At 41.5% G+C, this 25,100-nt stretch overlaps 1 long non-coding RNA gene and 1 gene segment (V, D, J or C); one reads left to right on the top strand and one right to left on the bottom strand.

The window, feature by feature from the left end:
• The window catches only part of LOC112664368 (Ig kappa chain V-III region MOPC 321-like), a 63,316-nt gene that overhangs the window by 21,345 nt on the left and 16,871 nt on the right, over positions 1-25,100 (bottom strand).
• The window catches only part of LOC112664370 (uncharacterized), a 77,651-nt gene that overhangs the window by 48,530 nt on the left and 4,021 nt on the right, over positions 1-25,100 (top strand). The window contains exons 2-5 of the long non-coding RNA XR_003139663.3: positions 3,093-3,271; positions 5,215-5,271; positions 10,666-10,780; positions 14,347-14,396. This is a non-coding gene — a long non-coding RNA (uncharacterized LOC112664370). The remainder of the gene's footprint in view (positions 1-3,092; positions 3,272-5,214; positions 5,272-10,665; positions 10,781-14,346; positions 14,397-25,100) is intronic.

Genomic DNA, 25,100 nt, shown 5'->3' with positions numbered 1-25,100 from the left:
GGGTGACTGGGTGACGGGCACTGAGGGGGGCACTTGACGGGATGAGCACTGGGTGTTATTCTGTATGTTGGTAAATTGAACACCAATAAAACATTAATTTATTAAAAAAAAAAAAAAGATTCTTTCTTCCTCTCCCTCTCTCTGCCCCTCCCCTGCCGCTCACCCGCACTTTCTCTCTCTCAAAAAAAAAAAAAAAAAAAAAAAAAAAAATCAAAAAAAATTCTGAGCTATTTTGAAAGACAAAGGCTCCTGAGCCATTCCTTGTAACTTGTAATGCATGAATGTGACCAGCAGAGGGAAGCAAGTTCTCCCTTCCCACCTCCGCCAGCTGGCCTGCCTTTATGTTTTGTTTTGCCACCCAGGGATCCCTGTTTTGTATATTTTTTATTGGAGTTTGATTTGCCAACATATAGCATAACACCCAGTGCTCATCCCGTCAAGGGGCCCCCCTCAGTGCCCATCACCGAGTCACCCCATCCCCCAGCCCACCTCCCCTTTCTCTATCTATCCCTTCTTCGTTTCCCAGACTTAGGAGTCTCTCATGTTGTCACCCTCTCTGATATTGGCCTGCCTTTTTGAAAATGTAATCTTCCAAACTTCCCCCTCATCACTCAGGGAGGATTTGTGGTCCTAGAAAGGAAACTGAACCATTTGATAACAACCAGCCCTAAAAGAGATTTTCCTTTTCTTTTAAAATTTTGTTTTACTTTTACATCTGCAAACTAAAAAGACATTCTTAAAATATTTTCTTGGCTCTGGGACTCCACTCTCTCTTGGTTCAGCCCCTGCCTCACTGAACACTCCTCTCTGTCTCTTGCTGGTCCCTGCTCAGCTCTCTGACCCCTACATAGTACCTGGCAGGGCCTGGTCTGTGTTCATCTATTTACACTCATGGCCCAGTGACCTCACTCTGTATCCAAATTCCCATCTGTATTTTAGACTGCTTCACTGAGCTCCAGACTCACATATCCATCTGCCCAAGGGACATTGCCAATTGGGGTTCTAGCAGAACAAAATCCAATATGTCTAAGTCAAAGTCCTGATTTCTGTCTCCTCCCCCAAAGTTGTTTCCCTTACCTTTTCCCATCTCAGTAAATGACATTTCAAATTTTCTAGTTGTCTAGGTCTTTCATTTTGCTGTCATGCCTCTCATCCAATATGTCATCAGAATGTATTTGTTCTACAATTAAAATATGAGCTGAATCTAACCACTTTTCACTACAGCCACTCCAGGGTCTCTTGACTAGATTACCAAGAAGGTAGATGTGTTCTGGACTGGATATAAGTATAAAAGGATGTTAAAATGGGACTTTTTTGGTGTTTGTTTTGTAAGATGTCCCAGAGGTCTATAATAATATAGTAAGTATCAAATGGACAAGCTTCTTATATTACCTGACTCTAAGTTACTTCATATATCTGTGGGATCTTTATATATCTGCAGGATCAAATTGCCATTGCTGTTCTCAGCTAATTTCCCTGACTGTGCTAGGTACACAGGTAGCAGCTACAAGGTCCAATTTATCTGGATGGAATCTCATGCTTCTCCTCTTGGCAAGCTTGGTCACTTTGCTCATATGTCCTGGATGTGACTATGGAATTTGGTGGACTGATGGTACAATTTTGACACATTTTGTTTTTACCAGATCCATAAAGGAAATCATGAGTTTCCCAGACTTTAAGGTATATCTTCAGTGTAGAACATTTATATTAAATGTATGGAAATTTCTATTTAAAATTTGTACTAAAATACATTTATTCATCCTAAAAAAGCCACTTTGCTAGTCCCAGTCATAGTTTGAGTTTATGCCTTTTTTTACAATACATACCAGACTCATTATTTCTGAAGATTAATAAATTATTTGGAAGATTATCGAAGTACACACTTAGCTTAGTGTATGAAATTGACTGGTGACCCATTAATATGCTGAGACATCGTATAGTATGTAAGCTTCTTCTACAACCACCCCACCCGCAATTCAGAAGGGAGACACGAAGTCTCCATTGGGTGGGAGAGCCATCAGGGACCCAAATCTGCCAGATTATTGGCTTTAGAGATTAAAAGGCTAGTGAATAGGTGATAGGTGGAGAGGATTTCAAGTAATGTTAAAAAGTGACAATTCAATGGGTTGGCCTGATTCCCTGTCCACTAGGGTTAACTATTCCATAACAACAACAATTCCTTTTCCTAGGAATGAGGGTTTCTCAGGGGCTGGGATTTCAGTGCTAAAATTGAAAAAGTCTTGTGATGGTTGGTCATCCTATCTATCTGTGCACTAGTCTCTGCCCTTGAGAGGAGGCTGAGTTCAGGGAAGGGGAAAGAGATAGAAATGAAGACAATCTGTATTTCTGTGACCCATAGTAACTCAGGGACAGTGTGGAACATTTAAAAACACAGTTGGATTTTCTTTTAAATTTTTTTTTGGTGGAGAAGGGAGAGAATTGGAGAGTACAGACATACACCATATTGTTTTGACTAGATTTCTGATATATGCAACCAGCAGTTGAGTCTTACCCAAGAGAACTTTGAGAAAATAAGAGAAGTAATGAGAATGGTCCATTGAGAGGACAGTGGGGAGACGGAAACAAGTGTTATGCCTGGAATTCTTACAGGCTTAAGTGATAGAACATGAGGCATGTGGAGAGTGTTCTCCACCTCAGTCAAGGTTCTCCAGGGAAACAGAATCAGTAAAATATACAGAGAGAGGAATATTCTGAGAATTGGGAGTGTGGGGGTTGGCAAGTCCAAAATTCGTAAAGCAGGCTGGTAGGCTGGAAATTCAGGTTGATACTAATATTGCAGCCCCAAGTTCAAAATCTGTGGGCTGGAAAGTCAGGCCCAGTTTCTCTGTTGCCTTTTAAGGAACAATTGCTTCTCCTTTGGGAAACCTCAGTCTTGGTTCTTAAAGGCTTCAACTAATTGGATAAGCCTCCCCTCCCCCCCCACCATTATGGAGATGTTCTGTATAGATAAATGTTTTTGTGACTTGTCTGGTGTAACCAGCCACCTGGGCCTGCATCTACTTTTGTGAGACTCTTTCTATGTGAATAACCTTGGGAGCCTAATTGTTTAAAATATATTATCTGGCCTCCAGGTCTGGCCCTTCTGTTCTGGATGCCAAGAGCTACACATCTTGTCTCACATACCCTCCTGCTCCAGGCTGGCCTGGCCTCGGGAATGGAATCCAGGAAAGGAGGCAGACAAACAGAGCCCAGGCTCCTTAAAAATATATAAACATGATAACATGGAAATGCGGCTCGCTCCAAACTGCACGTAGGTGAACAAATGTTTAATTTCAAACTCTGTTATTTGCCCTGTAAATATGGACCTTAAAGGGACAGTCAGTTGGAAGTCTCACCTGAGGGGAGGATGCTTCACCTGGTCCTCAATGCTGGCTGCTTCCACTGGGCTCCCCCAGCTAATGAGGTTGGACATTATAAATACCCAATTTGCTGTAACTTCCCTTTATTCTCATTTATTGCCTAGTATTACCTTTATCTATGTTGAGATTTCTTTCCTCTTCTGTTTCTATTAGGTTTCTATAATAATAATAAAGTTTTTTTTTTTCTTTTTGGAAACCAAAACACTGCTATTGTGAATCTTTTGTGCAGAACAGGAGGGTAACTGTGTCATGCAAGGTCTACTAATTTAGATGTTAATCACACTAAAAGATACCTTCACAGCAACATCTAAACTGGCATTTGATCACACAACTGGACTCCTGAGCCTAGTTAAGTTGATGCATAAAACTAGCCATCACAAGGGCCGAATTGAGGGCCTGAATGATGGGGGAATTGACCCTATGTGAGGTTGAGGTATGGATCCCCAGGTAGGGTTTACTTGATACAGGTTATAGCTGGGTCTTAGGAAATTGCTCATGCCAAGAAGCAGTGCAGAAGGCACATGGACACCCATAGAACACCCAGTGTGCCACCTCATAGAGTAAGCATCAGATATCTGCCCCACTCAGAGAAAAGATTGCAAAAGTATCAGTAGCTGGACTTGTAGTATGTCTGAAGCCACAGTAACCTATGCCCTCCTTACCATGACTACGTGCTTGGGTTATTAAGGAAATTCCATGCCTGCCCCTCCCTCTGCTCAAGAATGGACAGCAGGACTAGGGAACTGGATAAGAAAAGTTTTCTGGTACCCAAGCAACCCTGACCTAACTTCTCAAACCACTGGATGGAACTAAGTTTTCTTGAAGGCACCTACATATCATTAATTGGTTAATTTCACACAAAATAGAAATATTGAATTGAAAAAAAAATAGAATAACTAAAATTGGGGATTCAGATTTCTCCTTGCTCAAATTAGGGTCCTGCATGTCTCCCCGAGAGAGTAAATTCTGGGCATGTCTTCCAGCTCTCTGGTCCTTGCACAGCCCTGGAAACCAAGTTAAAGTATTTGCAGCATCTCAGACATTTGCAGGATAAAAATGGCTTTAGAGCTTGACATTTTCTGGTCAGAGATTTTATAAAAAGTTGGGCCCAAAGTTCTCCACTTTCTTTCTGTGCCTTCTCATTCTTTCCCCCATCCCTTGCTTCCTCCCATTGTTTGTTTGTGTCTCAGCATATTTTATTGTTTCCAGGGTTATTGATATGAAGAACCAAACTCATCATTTCTGGGAACTGAACCCACTTAAAAACACTTTTGAATTTAAAATAGAAGCTCTTCATTAGCTCTTGTAGCACTTTGTCATTGTAGAACTTCTAAATTTTTCTAAGAGCTCCTAAGTTGATTTTTGTTTTCTATTTTGGTGATATTTTTGGTTCTTTAGATTTACATTGGATACTTTCACAACCCACTGCTCATAGGATTTGCTCCTTTACTCACAGATGGCTTTGCATAGGCCCCTCCAGGTCCTGACCAGCTGCTTGGGTTTTATTAAAGGGTCCTTTGCTAGGTGAGCTGAGCTACATCGGGCAGGCAGGCAGGGACAGGAAGATGGTGTCTCAGAGGCAGGTCATCATATTTCTGTTGCTGTGGGTCTCAGGTGAGAAATTTAAAAGTGCCACAATCCTTTTGGAGTAGTGTCATTTTGGAGTTAATTTTTTTTTTTTTAAAAGATACATTGAGAAATACTGGCTATTTCCAAAATAGACCCAATTAGGTGCTGACATGTAGGACCATTAGAAAGCATGTTAACAATGACATATTTCAGAGTGTCTGTGATAAAGTGTGTATGTATCATCATTATCTATTTGTGCTTGCAGGTGTCTGTGGGGACATCACGATGACTCAGTGTCCAGGCTCCCTGGCTGTGTCTCCAGGTCAGCAGGTCACCACGAACTGCAGGGCCAGTCAAAGCGTTAGTGGCTACTTAGCCTGGTACCTGCAGAAACCAGGACAGCGTCCTAAGCTGCTCATCTACTTAGCCTCCAGCTGGGCATCTGGGGTCCCTGCCCGATTCAGCAGCAGTGGATCTGGGACAGATTTCACCCTCACCGTCAACAACCTCGAGGCTGAAGATGTGAGGGATTATTACTGTCAGCAGCATTATAGTTCTCCTCTTGCAGTGTTTCAGTCTCGCACACAAACCTCCTCCCCAGGGCTGCAGGTCAGGGAGGCTTTGCTGCACCAGCTGCTTCCTCCTGGCCAGCCCTGAGCATGTGCTTCCCTAGCTGCCTGAGAAAAGTCATCTCTCCTGACTTACTCCTTGGAGGCTTTGTAAGGCCCAGCAGAAAATGAAGGGAGTTGGGTTTTGCTGCATCCCTTTTTGTGGGAGATAAGTGAAGACGAGTGCTTGAAGCTGTCTTGGGGGTGTTGTCAGGAGTTTTTGTGCCCTGGGAACCTGCACATTTCCCACTGCTGGCTGGCATGACTGAGTCAGTATGGTCTGTGTCTAGCCTCTGGTGAAGGGGCTCGTGAACTTTACACCCTGAAGGATCTGTTCTCCCTTCCTGCGCCTCTTTGACTCTGGGACATTTCTCTTTTTATTTCCTTTATCTCCTTTCTTCACTCCTATCACTGTCCACTTCTGGGCCTTCCCAGTATGAAACCTTTGAGCTTTCCTATCAGAATCCCCACATGGAAGGTAGTACTCGTCTCGTTTTTTCCTTCCATGGGCCCTGTTCTCCACCTTTCTGGGCGGTGTCTCTGACATTCGTTTCTGCTCTATCTCCTTTCATACCTCCCTTCTTTCTCCTCTTCATTTCTCCAAGGCATATTCATTCTTGCAAAGGCAATTCTCTCATTCTTTTTTCTTTTAGATTTATTTATTTATATATTTGAGAGAGAGAGAGTAGAGGTGGGGACAGAGGGAGAGGGAGAGAATTTCAAGCAGACTAACTGTTGAGTGCCAAACTTGACCTAGGGCTCGATCCCACATGCCTGAGATCGTGACCTGAGCCAAAACCAAGAGTGGGACACTCAACCGACTGAGCCCCCTAAGTGCCCCAAATCTCTCATTCTTTAACCCTGTCTCTTGAGGAACACGGGGTACTGTTCCTCAGCACCTTTTCTCACCATTTGTCACCTTTTTCTTTAAAGTCATCCCTTGGGCATTCAGTTCTAATCTTGTGACTGAAGGAAATAACAGCTCTAAGTGTGTAACTTGAGTTCCTTGGAAAACATTTTATTAACATGTCCATTTCCATGTGAAAACAGAAAAATTCCAAGCATCTTAGTATTATTTCTTCGCCTCTTTCTGAAATACATGGGTTGATAATGAACTTTAGCTTTGGGCAATACCCCAGCAAACCTGGTCAGTGCGCTCCAAATACTCTTATTTACAAAACAGCTGCTCATAATAATTAGAAATAGATTTCAAGGATTGATATTAAGAGACCCATATCATTCATTATTCAAGATATGTTTTCTGAGTGCTTCCTGTGTGTCAAGAACAAAGACATCTGCTTTTGTCCCAGCTAGGAGAGCCAGACAAGAAACAACAGCATCAGTAAATATTTACTATGTTTTATTGGGCGTGTTATAAAGAAAAGTAAAGAGAGGAAGAGAATAAAAGCTGGCTGGGGTAAAAGTGAGTAGAAATTTAAAATCAGATGATGTATTAGTTAACTACTGTCATGTAATAAATCAGCCACAAAATGCAGTGGCTTAAAATGTTAGCATTTTTATTGCTGTCATGTTTATTGGTTGGCTGAGTAGCTCTGTTAATATGCGCCAGGCCTGATTGATTGTGGCTGGCTTGCTCCTATGTTTAAAGTTAGCTGACAGCTCAATTGGGTGCTCCTGATATAGAAAGGCTCACATGTCTTTCATCTCTTTCACATTTTTGTGTTCGGCTGACCATTAGCCAGGGTTGTCTGGGTGACTGGGCCTCCTGTCTTTCATCATCTGACAGGCTAATCCCAACCTTCCATGACAGTTAGCAAGGTCCTGAATGAGAAAGTAAAAGCACATAAGACATCTTGAAGCCTAACCTTATTATTGACACAATGTCCCATTTGGTGTGTTCTAATGATTGATGCAGTTGATCCCATTGAAGGAGAGGGCAAATAGGCCCTAGCTCTTGATTCAGAGGAACTGCAAAATTACATTGCAAAAAGTATGGGTAAAGGGAGGGATAAAGAATGGGGAGTCATTTTTATAATCAATCTACTACAGATAGCCATGGAAGGCTGCACTGAGAAGGCATAACTTAATATTTTAATGTGAGAAGGAAGTGAGCCATAGAAACATTTCCAGGCAATAGAGTTGTAATGGTTCTAGTTAGAGGAAACAGCACATTTCTTTCTTCTTTCTTTCTTCTTTCTTTCATCTTTCTTTCTTTTCTTTTTCTTAAGATTTTACTTATTTACTCATGAGAGACACAGAGAGACAGGCAGAGACATAGGCAAAGGGAGAAGCAGGCTTCTCACAAGGAGCCTGACATGGGACTCGATCCCCAGACTGGGATCATGCCCTGAGCCAAAGGCAGGTGCTCAACCACTGGGCTACCCAGGCTTCCCAAAACAGCACATTTCTGAGGCAGGACTATGATCAGCATGTTGGGGAAATAGAAGGAAACTAATATTGCTAACATGAAATGTACAAGGGGGAGAGTGGTGCAAATGAGATCAAAGAAATAAAGAGGAAGCTACCTTATATAGGACTTTGTAGGCTTCTCTAAGAATTTGGCTTTTATTTTGAAAGATGTGGTAAGTGGAAGAGTTTTGAATAGATCAGGACATAATTTGATACATAGTTTAACAGGATCCCTTTAGGAGGCAAGACTGGAAAGATGGCAATTGGGAGGCCATTGTTGTCATCCAGGCTAGAGAGGATGACAGCGTGGGTCTGTGGAGGCAAGGAGTGGTATATTTTGAAGATAGAGATAGCAATATGCTGATCATTTTGAGAAGGAGTGTGAGAGAAAGAGAGGTCTCAAAGTGACCCCAGAGTTTTTCTCTGAGTACTAGAAGGGTGGGGTTGCCATCTGTTTGTATAGAGAAGACTGGGAAGAGTGGATTTGGGGAGGAAGATCAGGAATTTGGTTTTAGACATTTTAAGTTTGAGATGCATATTAGACCTCTAAGTGCAGCTGTCAAGTACGCCCCTGGATATAAGAATCTAGAGTTCAGGGAGATAATTGCACTGGGGCTTGGAATATGATAAATGATAGAATGAGCATTGACTAGATCAGAGGCTTAGGGGCTGAGCTCTGAGGCAGGGGAGATGAACAGGAACCAGCAAAGGAGTCTGTGTAGGAGGAGCAGCATGGAAGGCCAGTAAGATAGTGTGATTCCCTGTAGCTCAGAGCCAAAGATATATGAAGGAGGAGGGTGTTATCAACGTGTTAAGTGCTGCTGCTGGGTCTAGTGAGATGGGGACCAGCATGTGGCCATTGGACTTGGCAATGCAGATATCGCTAATGACCTTGAGAAGGGCAATTTCAATGAGATGGTGGAGGTAAAAGCTTGAATGTAGAAAGTTCAAGAAAGAATATAAGATCTGGGAATGATGACTCTAGACAGCTGTTTCAGTGAGCTTTATGGTAAAGGAGAAAAGTGAAACAGACTATAACTGGAAGGAGATGCGATGACTTTAAAAGGATGCTTGCGTACTGATGGAAATGATGCTAAGGAGAGAGCACTGGTAATTCAGGAAAGAGTGAGAAGTGCCAAGCAATGCTATTGAGGAGGTAAGAAGTATGAGAGAGTAGCCTCAGATGGGAGGGCTGGCTGCTTCTCTACAGTGCTGGGAAGGAAGGCAGAGTGTGGCAATACCCATATCAGCAGGTCAGAAGATGAATGGGCAGCCCAGGGATGTTCTCCTCTGAGCCTCTCTCTTATAGGAAATAGGAAGTAGGGTATTTGGCTTTCAGTCAGGATGAGGAGGAGCAGTTAGAACTTGAAGAAAGAAGGAAGGAGAAAGACTGAAGACTGACTAGACCAGGGAAATGAAGTATGACTGTGGGGCAGGATGAAGGGTCCTCAAGAGATTCATGACCATGAATCAAAGTTGGAGAAGTCAGAATTGCTGTGTGGTTTTCTTCAGCAGGCATGGGGAGGTTTGGGATTTTGCTACATGAAATGAAATAATGGAAGGCCAAGGAAGTTCTTGTGTATAAGGGAGCCATTATAATGAAGGATCATAGAAATTGAACTGTAGAAGGGGGGAAATGAGATTATGAGGGGCTTAGGGACAGAGAAAATGTGGAAAGGTCAATAGATTTATTAAAAGCTAATTTTCATACAACAGTGAACTTATGACTCTCGTGGAGATATAATAATGATGAACACATGTTATTTGACTCACCTGATGTGAAGGAACTAGGAAGATGTAACTGGTTAAAAGAAAAAGTCAAAACACACAGATATATATGAAGTAAAGGGATGAACTGCAGATAGAGGCAAAGTGATTTTCCAAGGTGAGATAAGAAGTCAATCAAATCATTACTAGACAGGACAGAATCATGGATCTATCAGTTACCAACAATTTACAATGGCTTGGAAGATAGCTCAAAGACAATGACCACAGGTAGACTCTGATAACCTGGAGAGGTACACTACAGACGTGCTGGATTTTCCATGGAAACACGACATATATTTTTCCTATAGATTTCAGGTCTTATCTAATGAAAGCTAGAAATTACTGGCTGTGGCATATCCAGTGGAATGAGCTTCAGAGCTCTTAGAAGTGGCCAAGGCTGAGATGCTCAACATCTTTTTTTTTAAAGGTTATTTATTTATGTATTTGAGAGAAAGAGAGAGAGCACGCAAGAGAGAGCAAGCATGAACAAGGGGAGCGGCAGAGAGAGAAGTAAGAAATAGACTCCTGCTGAGGAGGAAGCCTGAGATGGGGCTCAATCCCATGGCCCCTGGATCATCATCTCAGTTGAAGGCAGATGCTCAACTGAATGAGCCACTCAAGCACCCCTGAGATCCTCAACATTTTAATGATGGAGAACTTGTCATTATTTTCCAATGATGTGTCAAGGATGGCCATGAGAGTGAGAGTAAGTGATCAAGACTGTGGGGAAGAGACAATTGGAGGAGGATCAGCCAAACAACTGAGAGAACAGGATAATGAAAGGATTCTATATGAATATATTGAAACCACCAGGAATTGCCACAGGCATGTGAGAGGCTCTAGAAGGTGGGAACTAAAATATTCCAGAAATGAGGAGAGATTTTGGGGCTGGTGTATGTCTGCAATTAAGAGTGACACTGATGACATAGCCTACCTATATTGATTTCAAAGATTGTTCTTCCACTTTCTAGCTCAATATAGAGGTGTAGAAGTGGCTGAAGAGGGCAACAGGAGCTCCCCAAGAAGGCTGCAGAAGAAGCACAAAAGCCCAGGGAGCTTTTAGAAGAGACACAGGCTACCATGCAGGTCAGTGGTTCAGGAGGTGTAAATTGGGGAGAAGATTTTCAAGCGCTGAGTCTTTTATCTTTCACATCTTTCATAAATTTGTTTGCCACTCTCTTATAATCTACTTTGCTGTTCTTTTTAAACTTAAAACATTTTTTAATGATAAAAGGAACCTGTTCTTTGCTCCTGGTTTTGTACTGGAAGACTTTTTTTTTTAATGTTAAAAATGTGTTGGGAAAAAAATAATGTGCATTGGTACTAGCACAAGGATAGACTGAGATCTAGTGTTTTCTCCTTCATGAGATGTTTTCTCTGGGATATAATTTGAATGGCAAAGTAGGGAAATAGAGATGCTCAGCAGATGGTGACTATAAACTCTCACCTAGATAGGAGGTTCTGCTTGGGGAAAGCAGTTGGACATAATAGGAAGGGTGGTCGGAACCTGAGCTGGAGTTCCAACTGGAGAGGAACTCCTCTGGAGAGGCCCAGATCGGTGCTGACATGACTAGCCCAAGGCCCAGAGAGAGGTCTGAAGTCAGATTTAAAGGAAGTGAATGGAAAGATAAAGATAACACTTTCAAAGTGGAATCCTAGCTGCAGATTTTAAAATGATACCAGGTCAACCTTTCCCACCCAAACCACCCCCTCAACAAAATCAAACAAACAAATGAACTGCATCCATAATAGTGGCTAGTAAGTGAGAAGCAGCTGGGACCCTTACCCCTTGTCCAGTGTGATGGTTTATATTTGGGGTCCTGTCATTATGACAGTACATCCTGATGTTGGAAGACTATAGTTAGTCGTATTGTCTTTAGCTTGCAGGCTGCTGATGATGGTAAGAGTGAAGTTTGTCCCAGACCTGCTGTTACTGAACCAGGCAGGCACCCCATTAACTGAGGTGGAAGGGAGGTAAATGAGGACTTTGGCCTGTCCAGGTCTGTGCAGGTACAGGCTAAGCAGTGCTTCCTGGCCATGTGAGGAGGCTTTCACTGGGCCTGCAGCTGATGGAGACTCTCTCCTGGGCAACGGATAGGGACCCAGCAGCTTGGGGGAATGTGATGTACCTACTGGAGCCGGCAATCAGAGATGCACTGGGCTGATGCAGAGATGCTATGATTCTATAAGAGCCAGAGTGAGCCTCCCAAGGTGAGGCCAGAGGCCTGTGTTGTTAGTGGCATTCATTTCCTGTCCCTTCCCATTATCACTCTTCTCAGGGAGCACAGGATTGCTTTTGAGGGAACTCTCAACTTGGGGACATTCTCTCACCTGGAACACAGAGCAGGAGCCTGAGGATCTGGGATGGTGGCATCATCTTGCTGCCTCTCACCCTCCCTAGGCTGCTCGACCCTGTCCCTAGAAAAGACCCGGTTATCAGCATCTGGCTATAGGGCTGGGCCTGTGATGGAGGCAGTAGGGGTGGGGGTTTGATGCAAATCCCCATGAAGAATGAAGGCAGAGATGGCAGAGTCAAAGGTTGTGGTGGCACCTGCTGATGCCACTTGTCAGCCATTCCCCTGGGCCACCTGACCTTGCCTGGTCCTACCCCTGACAAATGACAAACAACCAGAATTATTGGTTAGGAGATCATAAATCACATGTGGTTTTAGTCTGTTCCTATTTGGGGAATGCTGCTGGGAGCCACCTGAGAGGGCATTTTGCAGAAGACAAAGAATTAGCTAATGAGAGAGAAAGTGCTGAGGTGATAGGTAAAGGGTGGACTGTTGACCTGTGAGCTTGGATTCACACAGGTTTGTCTTCTGTGTTTTGTCATAGTGCCTGTATATGACACATTAATGATAGATGCAGAGTGAATGGAAGTGGAGCCCTGGTTGTGCTCCACGCTGAGTAAGAGTGACTCCTCCACCTGGGAGGACTTTGGGGGGTCACAACAGTGGTTTTCAGGACTGAGCAGATGGAGAGTCTGGTCTGATCCACACCAAGGCAAGTTCAGTGATTAGTGTCAGTTTCCAGGCTTCACCAAAGTTCTGTGCTCACCCCTCTTACCCCCTCTAGGTCCTGAGGACATTTAAGGACTTGGTTTAAAGGCCATCTACTCAGTGGGGTCGACTTACCCTCCCCATCTGAACCAGGCCAGCCTGTTTCACTCTTTTCTCATCCCACGGCTTTCTCTTCCTGACAATAATCACAACTTGAAATACATTATTGTGGTAATGTATGAAATTTTAATTCTAGGGACTAAGAATGTTCCTGAAATAACATGTCCTAACAGTAGGATGGCCCCAGGGCACTCCCTCACATAGCGTCTCAGATAGACTAGAAGGCAGATTCAAGAAACTGGTCCCCACATCCCTTGGGACATGCTTGAGCTACACTTAGAAATATCTGGTGACCCCAAGTCCCACAGGGTGTTCTGAGAGCAAGTGTCTCCTGTGAGCATAATCTTAAGCTCTTCTGAGCTGATTTGCATGTTGTCATTAGACAAAGCTCCAGGGTGCTCTCAGCATCCTTAAAGGCAGCTGGTCAGGGCCTCTGAGGAGCAGCCTCTAGTCCAGCTCTCCAAGATGGGGTCCGGAGCTCCTCTGCTGTGGCTCCTGCTGCTCTGGGCTCCAGGTGAGAGAGGGAGGCACAGGGAGAAACGTTGGGCAAACTCACTGTGGCCACGATGTTTTAGGTGTCTCTAGGTCTTGGTGGCTGGAAGCATTTGGTATAGTTTTCCAGTTGCCTAGTTAGCTTTTGTTTTCTGATTGTTCAGAGTGATGTCTGTGACTTTGACTCCAAGGGTCATCAGTGCTGTGGGTCTACGCTAGGATGCTCTCAGTACACCCATTGTGTTTATCATTCCAGGCTCCACTGGGGACATTATGCTGACCCAGTCTCCAGCCTCCTTGACCATGTGTCTCCAGGAGAGAGGGCCACCATCTCTTGCAGGGCCAGTCAGAAAGCCAGTGATATTTGGGGCATTACCCACCATATTACCTTGTACCAACAGAAATCAGAACAGCATCCTAAAGTCCTGATTAATGAAGCCTCCAGTTGGGTCTGGGGTCCTAGGCAGGTTCAGTGGCTGTGGGTCTGGGACTGATTTCAGCCTCACAATTGATCCTGTGGAGGCTGGCGATGCTGTCAACTATTACTGCCAGCAGAGTAAGGAGTCTCCTCCCACAGTGCTCTCGGCCTAAACAAAAACCTCCCCTGGAGGCTGCTTACTGAGGCTCAACTCCCACAGATGTTCCTCCTCATGACCCAGGGTCTCTGGATAATTTGGATAAAAGGGTCAGACTATGAAAGAGGAAGATCTCAAACTGACACGTGGCTGTGTATGTGTTTTTCACATACCCTGTTTTCTAATTTAACTATCATATGTCTACAGCATTACTCTGTTTACACATAAAAATTCTTCCCTGGTTGTTTAGAAACCTATGAATTGTGATGTAGTTATCTGTGCTGTTTTGGTTCAGATTTCTCCATCTCTGGGTCTTTCTCAAAAAATAGTTCTCCTGTCCTAGGACTTGTATATTGACTTATACCTGTCCATTTTTCATGTCTTTTTTCTATGATACTCACCAGGTACCTGGCTAAGGTCTTCTCTTGTTTTTTCTCTTTTTCTATTTTCTGGAACATTACAGGTTGAGTGGACTCCAGAGGCCTGAGTGTGCACAGTGACAAGGATGGAAGTGTGAGTTTTCACTTCCCCCTCCACCCCTCCCTGGCTTCCTTTGGGCTTCTATATCCTCCCCTAGGCGAGCAGGGGAAACAGTGCTCTGTAAAATTTCTGTCTGTTCAGATTCCTCTTAGTTTCTAAGTTTGTAACACTATTTCACAGCATGGAAAATTTTAGTGTTGTATTAATTTTTTAATTTCCACAACAAATTAGCACAAACTTAGTGCCTGAAGCAACACACATTTATCATTGCACAGTTTCTAGGAGTCAGGTGTCTGGGCAGGGGTTTGGGTGGGTCCTCTTGTCAGGGTCTCCCAGGATGAAACCAAGACTCCATTCTCATCTGGATGCATGAAGAATCTGTTTCCAAGGTCATTCATGTTGTGGGAAGAATTCTTTTCTTTGTGACTATCTGACTAAGGGTCCTGGCCTTTGGTGGCTATAGGCTGGAGGTCACATTAATGTCACAAAGGTCACTCAAAGTTCCTGCTATGTGAGATCTTTACTAATAAAACCAGCAAAGGGAAATCCATCAATAGGGAGGGCTTAGTTCCTCCCTTAAGGGTTTTGTCCTGATTCAAGTGAGGTCCACCCAGCATAATCTCCATTTTAATTAACTCAGAATCAAGTGATTTGGGATGGTAATTACATCTGTAAAATCTTTTCACCTCTGCAAGACGGTATGGGCTAGAAGTAAGTCAGGATCTGCTCACACTGAATGGAAGGACACAAACCCTGGGGTATAGGCATAAGGGGTCACCCTAAGGTCTCTTTGCTACAACTGTCATACTACATGGGGTTTTTTGCTTATTTCCATTCTCTTTGTCCCAAATGGCTCCTGTGCCAAGGACATCAAATATGAAAGCTTCCCAGGTAAAGGATCATGAACAGCATCAGACCAACCCCTCAAAGCCATGTTTCTATTCTAGCTTCTCTTGTTTCTTCTATTACTTCTCAAATAAGGAAATAGTCAATGTTTCCCTCAGTCTATGGTAACTTTGTAATAAATTGATAGACAAATAATATTAGAAATGTAATTTGAAAAAAATGTCTGAATTAGAAAAGAAAGAAGAATCATCTCAAATCAGTGACCTAAGCTTCTATCCTAAGAACTTAGAAAATAAAAAGCAAACAGAATCAAAGCAGTTAGAATGAGGGAAATATAAAAATTAGAGTGGAATATATATTCTAGTTCCTCAAAACTTAGGATCCTTTTAATACCATCATGGGGTGGAGAGCTGAATGTATTGTCAGACTAATGAGCCAATAGCTGCGTGTCCTTCAAAGAAAGGTGGTTTGGCCCAACGTTATAGGCGGATTTTCTTCTCTAGATGGAACCAGTGCCTATCATTCATGGAATATCCTTAAGTATATTTGGGTTCTAGATTACACACTCGGGTGCTAGGTTCCCCATGCTTTGGGAGTTCAGAGGTATTTGCAGAGACCTTAATGAATTGACAAGGTCTCCATTGAGCACCTGCCAAAGAAAGAAGAGGCAGACCTGTGGGGGTTGGGGTTTTCTGATGGAAATTAGGTACAGTAGATTCTAATCACAGAAGAAATTCACCCCCCACACTGCCCCCATAGAGCTTTCTTTGCTAATGTGATTGAATGAAGCTTGTCTGGACAGGAACCCCTAAGTGATGCCCTGGACCAGATGTACACACACCTTGCAAAAGCACTAAGAACCTTCCCTCTTGGATGCTCACCTAACTTTTACAAGTGGAAGGATCACATGGACTTAAAAGCCAGGAACTCCTCACCCACACCGCATCAATTTGCATTTTCCTCTGAAAACACAAAACTCTCAGAATTGTTTTTAAGGGGCATTCTTATAAGAACAGCTATTTAGCCTGTGACAGGGCTCAGCCAACATAGTGGGCTTTATGGCTCAAATTCCCAGTGTCTTGCTGCTCAGTGTCACAGGTAAGAAAGGAGGGAAGCTCAAAACTCAGAACCTCTTTGCCATTGCAGTTGGAGAGTCTAAGACAAGCTTTTTCTTTTCTTTCTTTTCTTTTCTTTTCTTTTCTTTTCTTTTCTTTTCTTTTCTTTTCTTTTCTTTCTTTCTTTCTTTCTTTCTTTCTTTCTTTCTTTCTTCTTTCTTTCTTTTTTCTTTCTTTCTTTCTTTCTTTCTTTCTTTCTTTCTTTCTTTCTTTCTTCTTTCTTTTCTTTCTTTCTTTTTGTTGAGTCTTATGGTAAATTTGCATGTTACATGGTAGGAAGACATTCTCTACTTTTGTTTCTGCTCACTTCTATCTCTTTCATCTCTCTTATGTGAACTTAGTTTCCAGTGGGGAAATAGTCTTGACCTAGTCTCCAGCCTCCCTGGCTATTTCCCAAGGGGACAGAGTCAACCATCACCTATGGGACCAGCACCAGTAAAAGCTCCAGCAACTTAACCTGGTACCAACAGAACTCTGGAGCTTCTTCTAAGCTCCTTGTTTACAGCACAGCAAGCCTGGCTTCTGGGATCCCAGCTGGCTTCATTGGCAGTGGATGTGGGAACTCTTCCTCTCTCACAATCAATGGCATGGAGGCTGAAGGTGCTGCCTACTATTACTACCAGCAGTAGGGTAGCTATCTGCTCACAGTGCTGCAGATAGCAACAAAAACTCCTCCAGCACCTGAAGGCCTGATTTCCCTCAGATACCGTGAGGGTCATGGACTCTGCCTCTGGGTCTGGGAGACTTTACTGTGGTTCCTCTATAAGGCTGAGGCTTAGCTGACTATAGGAGACACTTGGCTTTCAGAGGAAAAGAGAGGAACAAGGTCTGGGGATGAGTCAGTTCTCAATGGGTTCCAGTGTGGTGGCATCATGGGTCATGAAGGGAAAAGTGCAGGTGTGATACCTTTCCTCCAAACAGAGCATTAATATTTAGGTAGGTTGTTTCTTCAGATTTTGCTTCTTACACAGAATCAGAAAGTTCTGGGCTAGCAGAACTTTCCTCCTATTAAAGAAATTTGATAAGAAGCACAATCACACATCCCTGGATTATTATTGAAATGTCATGTTAAAAGGAAACAAGGGCTTTGAATGACACACTGGACCAGATGGACTTCACAGATACATCCTAAAGCAACAGAGTGCACTTTCTTTTCAAGTGCACATGGAGCATTCTCCATAATAGATCATATACTGGGTCACAAATCAGGTCTCAACTGGTACCAAAAGATTGGGATCATTCTTAGCATAATTTCAGATCATATGTTTTGAAACTGGAACTCAATCACAAGAGGAAATTTAGAAAGAACTCAAATACATGGAGATTAAAGAGCATCCTACTAAAGAATGAATGAGTGAACCAGGAAATTCATGAAGAATTTAAAAATTCATGCAAACAAGTAAAAATGAAAACACAACTCTTCAAAACCTTTGGGATGCAGCAAAGTTGGTCTTAAGAGGGAAGTATATAGCAATACAAGCCTTTCTCAAGAAACAAGAAGGTCTCAAATACTCAGCCTAACCCTATACCTAAAGGAGCTGGAGAAAGTACACCAAATAAAGCCAAAACTCCAGCAGAAGAGAATTAATAAAGATTAGAGCAGAAATCAATGAAAGAGAAATCAAAAGAACAGAATAGATCAATGAAACTAGGAGCTGGTTCTTTGAAAGAATTAATAAGATCAATAAACCCCTGGCCAGACTTATCAAAAAGAAAAGAGAAAGGACATAAATAAATAAAATCATGAATGAAAGAGGAGTGATCATAACCAACACTGAAGAAATACAATTAGAAGAACATATGAGCAACTGTATGCCAACAAACTAGATAAGCTGGAAGAAGCAGATGCACTCCTAGAGATGTATAAACTAACAAAACTGAAACAGGAAGAAATAGAAAAACTTGAATAGGCCCATAACCAGCAAATAAATTGAAGCAGTCATCAAAAATCTCCCAACATATGAGAGTCCAAGATCAAATGGCATCCCAAGGGAAGTCTACCAAACATTTAAAGAATAATTAATATCTATTCCAAAGTTTTTTCAAAAAATAGAAATGGAAAGAAAACTTCCAAACTCTTTCTATAAGGCCAGCATACCTTTGATCCTCAAACCAGACAAAGACCCCACAAAAAAGGAGACTTACAAACCAATATCCCTGATGAACATGGATGCAAAAATTCTGGGCAAGATATTAGCCGATAGGCTCCAACAGTACATTGTACATCCACAATCCATTGTGGATTATTCACCACGACCAAGTGGGATTTATTCCTAGGATGCACGAGTGGTTCAATATCTGCAAGTCAATCACTGTGATACACTACATTGATAAAAGAAAGGATAAGAACCATATGATCCTCTCGATAAATGCAGAAAAAGAATTTGACAAAATACAGCATCCTTTCTTGATTAAAACTCTTCACAGTGTAGGGATAAAGGGAACATACCTCAATATCATAAAAGCCCTATACAAAAAGTCCACAGCAAATATCATTCTCAATGGGGAAAAATGGAGAGCTTTGCCCTTAAGATCAGGAACACGACAGGGATGTCCACTCTCACCACTGTTATTCAACGTAGTATTAGAAGTTCTAGACTCACCAATCATACAACAAAAGAAATAAAAGGCATTCAAATTGGCAAAGAAGAAGTCAAACTTTTACTCTTCACAGATCACATGATACTACCCCAAAATTGCTAGAACTCATACAGGAATCCAGCAAAATGGGGGGGGGGGGAAGGCGGATATAAAATCAATGCATAGAAATCAGTTGCATTTCTATACACTAAAAATGAGACAGAAGAAAGAGAAATTAAGGAGTCGATCCCATTTACAATTGCACAAAAAACCATAAGATACCTAGGAATAAATCTAACCAAAGATCCAGAAGGATCTGTTCTCAGAAAACTATAGAACACCCATGAAAGAAATTGAGGAAGACACAAAGAAATGGAAAAAAAGTTCCATGTTCATGGATTGGAAGAACAAATATAGTTAAAATGTCTATGCTACCTAGAGCAATCTATACATTCAATGCAATCCCTATCCAAATACCATCAATTTTTCTCACAGTGCTAGAACAAATAATCCCAAAATTTGTATGGAACCAGAAAAGACTGCAAATAGCCAAAGGAATGTTGAAAAAGAAAACCAAAGCTGGGGCATCATAATGCTGGACTTCAAGCTCTATTACAAAGCTGTAATCATCAAGACAGTATGGTACCGGCACAAAAAGAGACACACAACATAGATCAATGGAACAGAATAAAGAACCCAGAAATGGACCCTCAACTCTGGTCAGCTAGTCTTCAACAAAGCAAGAAAGAATGTCCAATGGAAAAGACAGTATCTTCAACAAATGGTGTTGGGAAAATTGGACAGCCACATGTAGACGAATGAAACTGGACCATTTTCTTAGACCACACACAAAAATAGATTCAAAATGGATGAAAGTCCTAAATGTGAGACAAGAATCCACCAAAATCCTAGAAGAGAACACAGCTTCTTGCTAGATACGTCTCCAAAGGCAAGGGAAACCAGGCAAAATGAACTATTGGGACTTCATCAAGATAAAAGGTTTTTGCATATCAAAGGAAACAGTCTTACAAAATCAAAAGGCAACCTACAGATTGGGGAAGACAGGTAAAGGGCTAGTATCCAAAATTTATAAATAACTTATCAAACTCAATACCCAAAAAACAAATAATCCAGTTAAGAAATGGGAAGAAGACATGAACAGACATTTCTCCAAAGAAGACATACAAATGGCCAACAGACACATGAAAAAATGCTCGACGTCGTTCAGCATCCAGGAAATACAAATCAAAAGTACAATGTGATACCACCTTACACCGTTCAGAATGAACCAGTCAGGAAATTATAGATATTAGTGAGAAAGGGAAACCCTCTTATGCTCTTGGTGGGAATGCAAGCTGGTGCATTCACTCTGGGATACAGTATGGATCTTCCTCAAAAATAGATCTACCCCCATGACCTAGCAATTTCACTACTAGGAATTTATCCCAAAGATACCAATGTGGTGATCCGAAGGGGCACCTGCACCACATTTATAGCAGCAATGCCCACAATAGCCAAACTATGGAAAGACCCCAAATATCCATTGATAGATGAATGGATAAAGAAGATGTGGTATATACACAATGGAATACTACTCAGCCATCAAAAAATGAAATCTTGCCATTTGCAATGACATGGATAGAACTAGAGGACATCATGCTAAGCAATATAAGTCAATCAGAGGAAGACAATTATTTTATGCTCTCACTCATATGTGGAATTTAAGAAATGAACCTGATGATCATAGAGGAAGGGAAGGAAAAATAAATCAAGATGAAATCAGAGAGGAAGATAAACCATAAGAGACGCTTAATCTTAGGAAACAAACTGGGGGTGGGGTGGGGGAATGAGGTAACTGGGTGATAGACATTAAGAAGGACATGTAATGTAATGAACACTAAGTATTATGTAAGACTGATGAATCACTGACCTCTACCATTGAAACCAATAATATACTATATGTTAATTAGTTGAATTTAAATTTAATTTTTTTTAAATTTAATTTTTAAAAAAATGTTAATTTATATTAAAAATTAATGAATGAAAACCCCCTCCTCTTTTTCCATTATGAATTATAATGTTGACATTATTTTTAGAATACTTGATTAAACCCTAAGTCCTATAGCAGCTGGCAGAATTAATCAAAAGAAAATTATGTTATAAAATGTCCAGGCTGGCAGATTTCTTACAATACTGTGCCTGGTGTGCGTTTCCTACTTACCTTTCCTGAGATGATAAAACCCACCAATAGCAGGTGGGGTAGCATCCTTTGACAATGGACCCTTTAGTTTGGTCTAATTAAGACCTGACTGTCCCCAGAGTCTTTTCTAGGCACAAGGCCAGGACACAAGGTCCCCTCTGAGCAATTTTCACTTTTCTTTGCATGAGATGCCTGAGTCTAAGTGAAGGCTCCTAGAAAGTGTGTGATTTAGATGACCCTATGCCCCATTTTGGGTCACTGTGTGTGGTAGTCAGAGGACCTACGACCACAAACAATAAGAAAGTGGTAGAAAGAGAAAAGAAGGGAACTCTGGCAAAGCATTTATATCCTATATTGCACTATTACTGTGCCAGTCAATGTCTGACAACCAGCTCTCCAGAAAAATAAGTTCTGGTTTGTAGTATTTGCCAGTTTCCATAAATGTAGTTAAATACCTAACACACTTGATAGAACAGCTCTATCAACTCTTGATAGAACAAGAGGAAAACGATTAAGGATTAGAAGACATAATACCAACCAACTTGAATTAATTGCTAAAGAACAGTAAAGCACGAATGGAAAATGTGTATTTTTGTGGAGAGGACATAAAACATTCATGAGATGAACCATTCCCTGTGGCATAAAACAAGTAAGTAAACATAAAAGTATGGAAATTTTACAGAAAATGTTCTTTGACAACAAAATAATTAAGTTAGAAACAGTAACAATAAATTATTCAAAAACATCCTCAAATATGAAGTAATACCTTTCTTTATAGCTTATGGATAAAATAATAAATTGTAGTAATTATAAGTGAATATTAGATAATCAGATAATACCAAATATAACTAAATGATAAGGAAAGCACAGTGTGACAAAATTTGTGGGATGTTAAACAATACTTAGAAGGAAATTAATAGCATTAAATGTCTATATTTAGAAAGAAAAGACATTTATTTCTTTATTTAATATATATATATATGTTTAAATATTTTATTTATTTATTCATGAGAGACACACACACACACAGAGGCAGAGACATAGGCAGAGGGAGAAGCAGGCTCCATGCCGGGAGCCCAATGTGGGACTGGATCCTGGAACTCTGGGATCATGCCCTGAGCCAAAGGCAGATACTCAACCACTGAGCCACCCAGGCATCCCTAATACATATATTTTTGATTAAACTCAAGTAGCCAACATAAAGTACATGGTTTCAAATGTAGTGTTCAATGATTAATCAGTTGTGTATTTATTTATTTATTTAATATTTTTTACCGGATAAGGAATATAGTCAGTGATATTGTAATATTGTATGGTGACAGACTTGACCATAGCATCATGTATAAACTTGTTGAATAACTATGTCATACACCTGAAATAGTATAGCATTGTGTGTCAACTATGCACAAACAAAATAAAAGGGGAAACATTTAAAATTGATGATCCAAACTTCTACTGTAAGAATCCAAAGGAAAAAAAGTTCTGGTCCCAGATGGTGGTATAGGAGGCTCCTGAATTCATCTCCTGCCGTGGACACACGGAATCTACACTACACATGGGACAGCTCTCACTGCAAGAAATCCAGAAACTAGCTGAGGACTCCTACACATTGGATTAAAGAGGAAATACCCAAACTGAAATGGATGCACAAACCTGGGGCACATTCTTGCCATAAACTCTACCCCTAACACGACAATATACCATTGGAAGGGAACTTGTAACTCCCTGCTTCTCTCTGAAGAGTGAAGAGTTTGGACCCAACTTCTAGCCCCAACTTATAAGACTTCCACCTGAGGAACCACCCCCAAAACACCTGGACCTGGAAGCCAGGAGGGCTTGGAGACCCACAAGATAATAGTAAACAAAGGAATAGATCTTAATGAGCTATCTGCTCAGGGCTCAGCATTGAGGGAGCAGACGGAACCACCCACCTCCCAGTCCTACCCTCCAAGAGGCCTGCTTTCTTATCTTAAAATTTAGCTGCTGCCTGAGGCTTAGGCTTCTAATTTAGAACACATCTAGGGGCTGACTGCATTCCTCCCCGGAAATAAGGGAAGCCTGTGTTTGAGCTCTTTGCATTTTCTCTCTGTCCAGTCCCAGGACCCTGGTGCCTCCCTGGAAAGAGCTTGTGTACTTGTCTGACACCATGGTTTTTATGGCTGCCATCCAGACCAGTACTCCTTGATCACCTGGCTCTGGTGGCCAGCAGGACTTGAGTTCTAGGACCGACAGAGCTATAGCAAAGAGACAAATAATTTTTTTGTATTATATATATATATAATATATATATTATATTTTTTATAGGAGTTTGATGCCAACATGTAGCATAACACTCAGTGCTCATCCTGTCAAGTGCCCCTCTCAGTGCCCGTCACCCAATCACCCCATCCCCCTGCCCACCTCCCCTTCCATTACCCCTTGTTTGTTTCCCAGAGTTAGGAGTCTCTCATGTTCTGTCACCTTCTCTGATATTTCCCACTCATTTTCTCTCCTTTCCCCTTTATTCCCTTTCACTATTTTTTATATTTCCCAAATACATGAGACCATATAATGTTTGTCCTTCTCCAATTGACTTACTTCACTCAGCATAATACCCTCCAGTTCCATCCACGTTGAAGCAAATGATGGGTATTCGTCGTTTCTGATGGCTGAGTAATATTCCATTGTACACATAGACCACAGCTTCTTATCCATTCATCTTTCGATGGACACTGAGGCTCCTTCCACAGTTTGGCTATTGTGAACATTGCTGCCATAAACATTGGGGTGCAGCTGTCTCAGTTTTTCACTGCATCTGCATCTTTGGGGTAAATCTCCAGCAGTGCAATTGCTGGGTCATAGGGTAGCTTTATTTTTAACTCTTTGAGGAACCTCCACACAGTTTTCCAGAGTGGCTGCACCAGTTCACATTCCCACCAACAGTGCAAGAGGGCTCCCCTTTCTCTATATCCTCTCCAACATTTGTTGTTTCCTGTCTTGTTAATTTTCCCCATTCTCACTGGTGTGAGGTGGTATCTCATTGGGGTTTTTATTTGTATTTCCCTGATGGCCAGTGATGCGGAGCATTTTCTCTTGTGCTTGTTGGCCATGTCTATGTCTTCCTCTGTGAAATTTCTATTCATGTCTTTTGCCCATTTCTTGATTGGATTGTTTGTTTCTTTGCTGTTGAGTTTAATAAGTTCTTTATAGATCTTGGATACTAGCCCTTTATCTGATATGTCATTTGCAAATATCTTCTCTCATTCTGTAGGTTGTCTTTTAGTTTTGTTGACAGTTTCTTTTGCTGGGCAGAAGCTTTTTAACTTGATTAAGTCCCAATAGTTCATTTTTGCTTTTGTTTCCCTTGCCTATCTTGCAAGAAGTTGCTGTGGCCAAGTTCAAAAAGGGTGTTGCCTGTGTTCTCCTCTAGGATTTTGATGGAATCTTGTCTCCCATTTAGGTCTTTCATCCATTTTGAGTTTATCTTTGTGTATGGTGTAAGAGAATGGTCTAGTTTCATTCTTCGGATGCAGTGATATTTAAATGTTTCCTCTGACATTTGTTGCAATGTGTGGGTATAATACATGAAACTGAAAGTAGCTCCATAATTTGCATATAATTCAAATCACCTGTTTAATGCATTCTATCACTGTCTCTTCAATTACAAAGAAAATAATTTAAAAATTGTCTTACTAAAGACAAAGATGACCTACTATCTTCTTCATATCATGTCTCTGAAAGAGTTAAAAAATTGCCATTTGAAGATCTGTGGATTGTTTATGTCAAGTCATACTTTGCCCATGGTGAGACATCCAGCTAAGAGAAGAGTTAGAATTTGGAGGTCATTCTGTCTGACTTCAAAGTGCTTGGCATGAACTACTATAATACAGTGTGTTTACAGTAAGTCACAACTTTCCTTATTTTCTTATTTTATCTTCTCTTTGTGTTATTATTTTCTGTGTGATCAGTACTTATTTATGACATTGTGATGACCCAATCTCCAGTGTCCTTCAACAC

Source organism: Canis lupus, chromosome 17 (assembly GCF_003254725.2).
Source record: "Canis lupus dingo isolate Sandy chromosome 17, ASM325472v2, whole genome shotgun sequence".
In the NCBI taxonomy this organism is placed as follows: domain Eukaryota; kingdom Metazoa; phylum Chordata; class Mammalia; order Carnivora; family Canidae; genus Canis; species Canis lupus.
The sequence above is the reverse complement of the archived record's forward strand: the minus strand, read 5'-3'. Positions and strand labels throughout refer to the sequence as shown.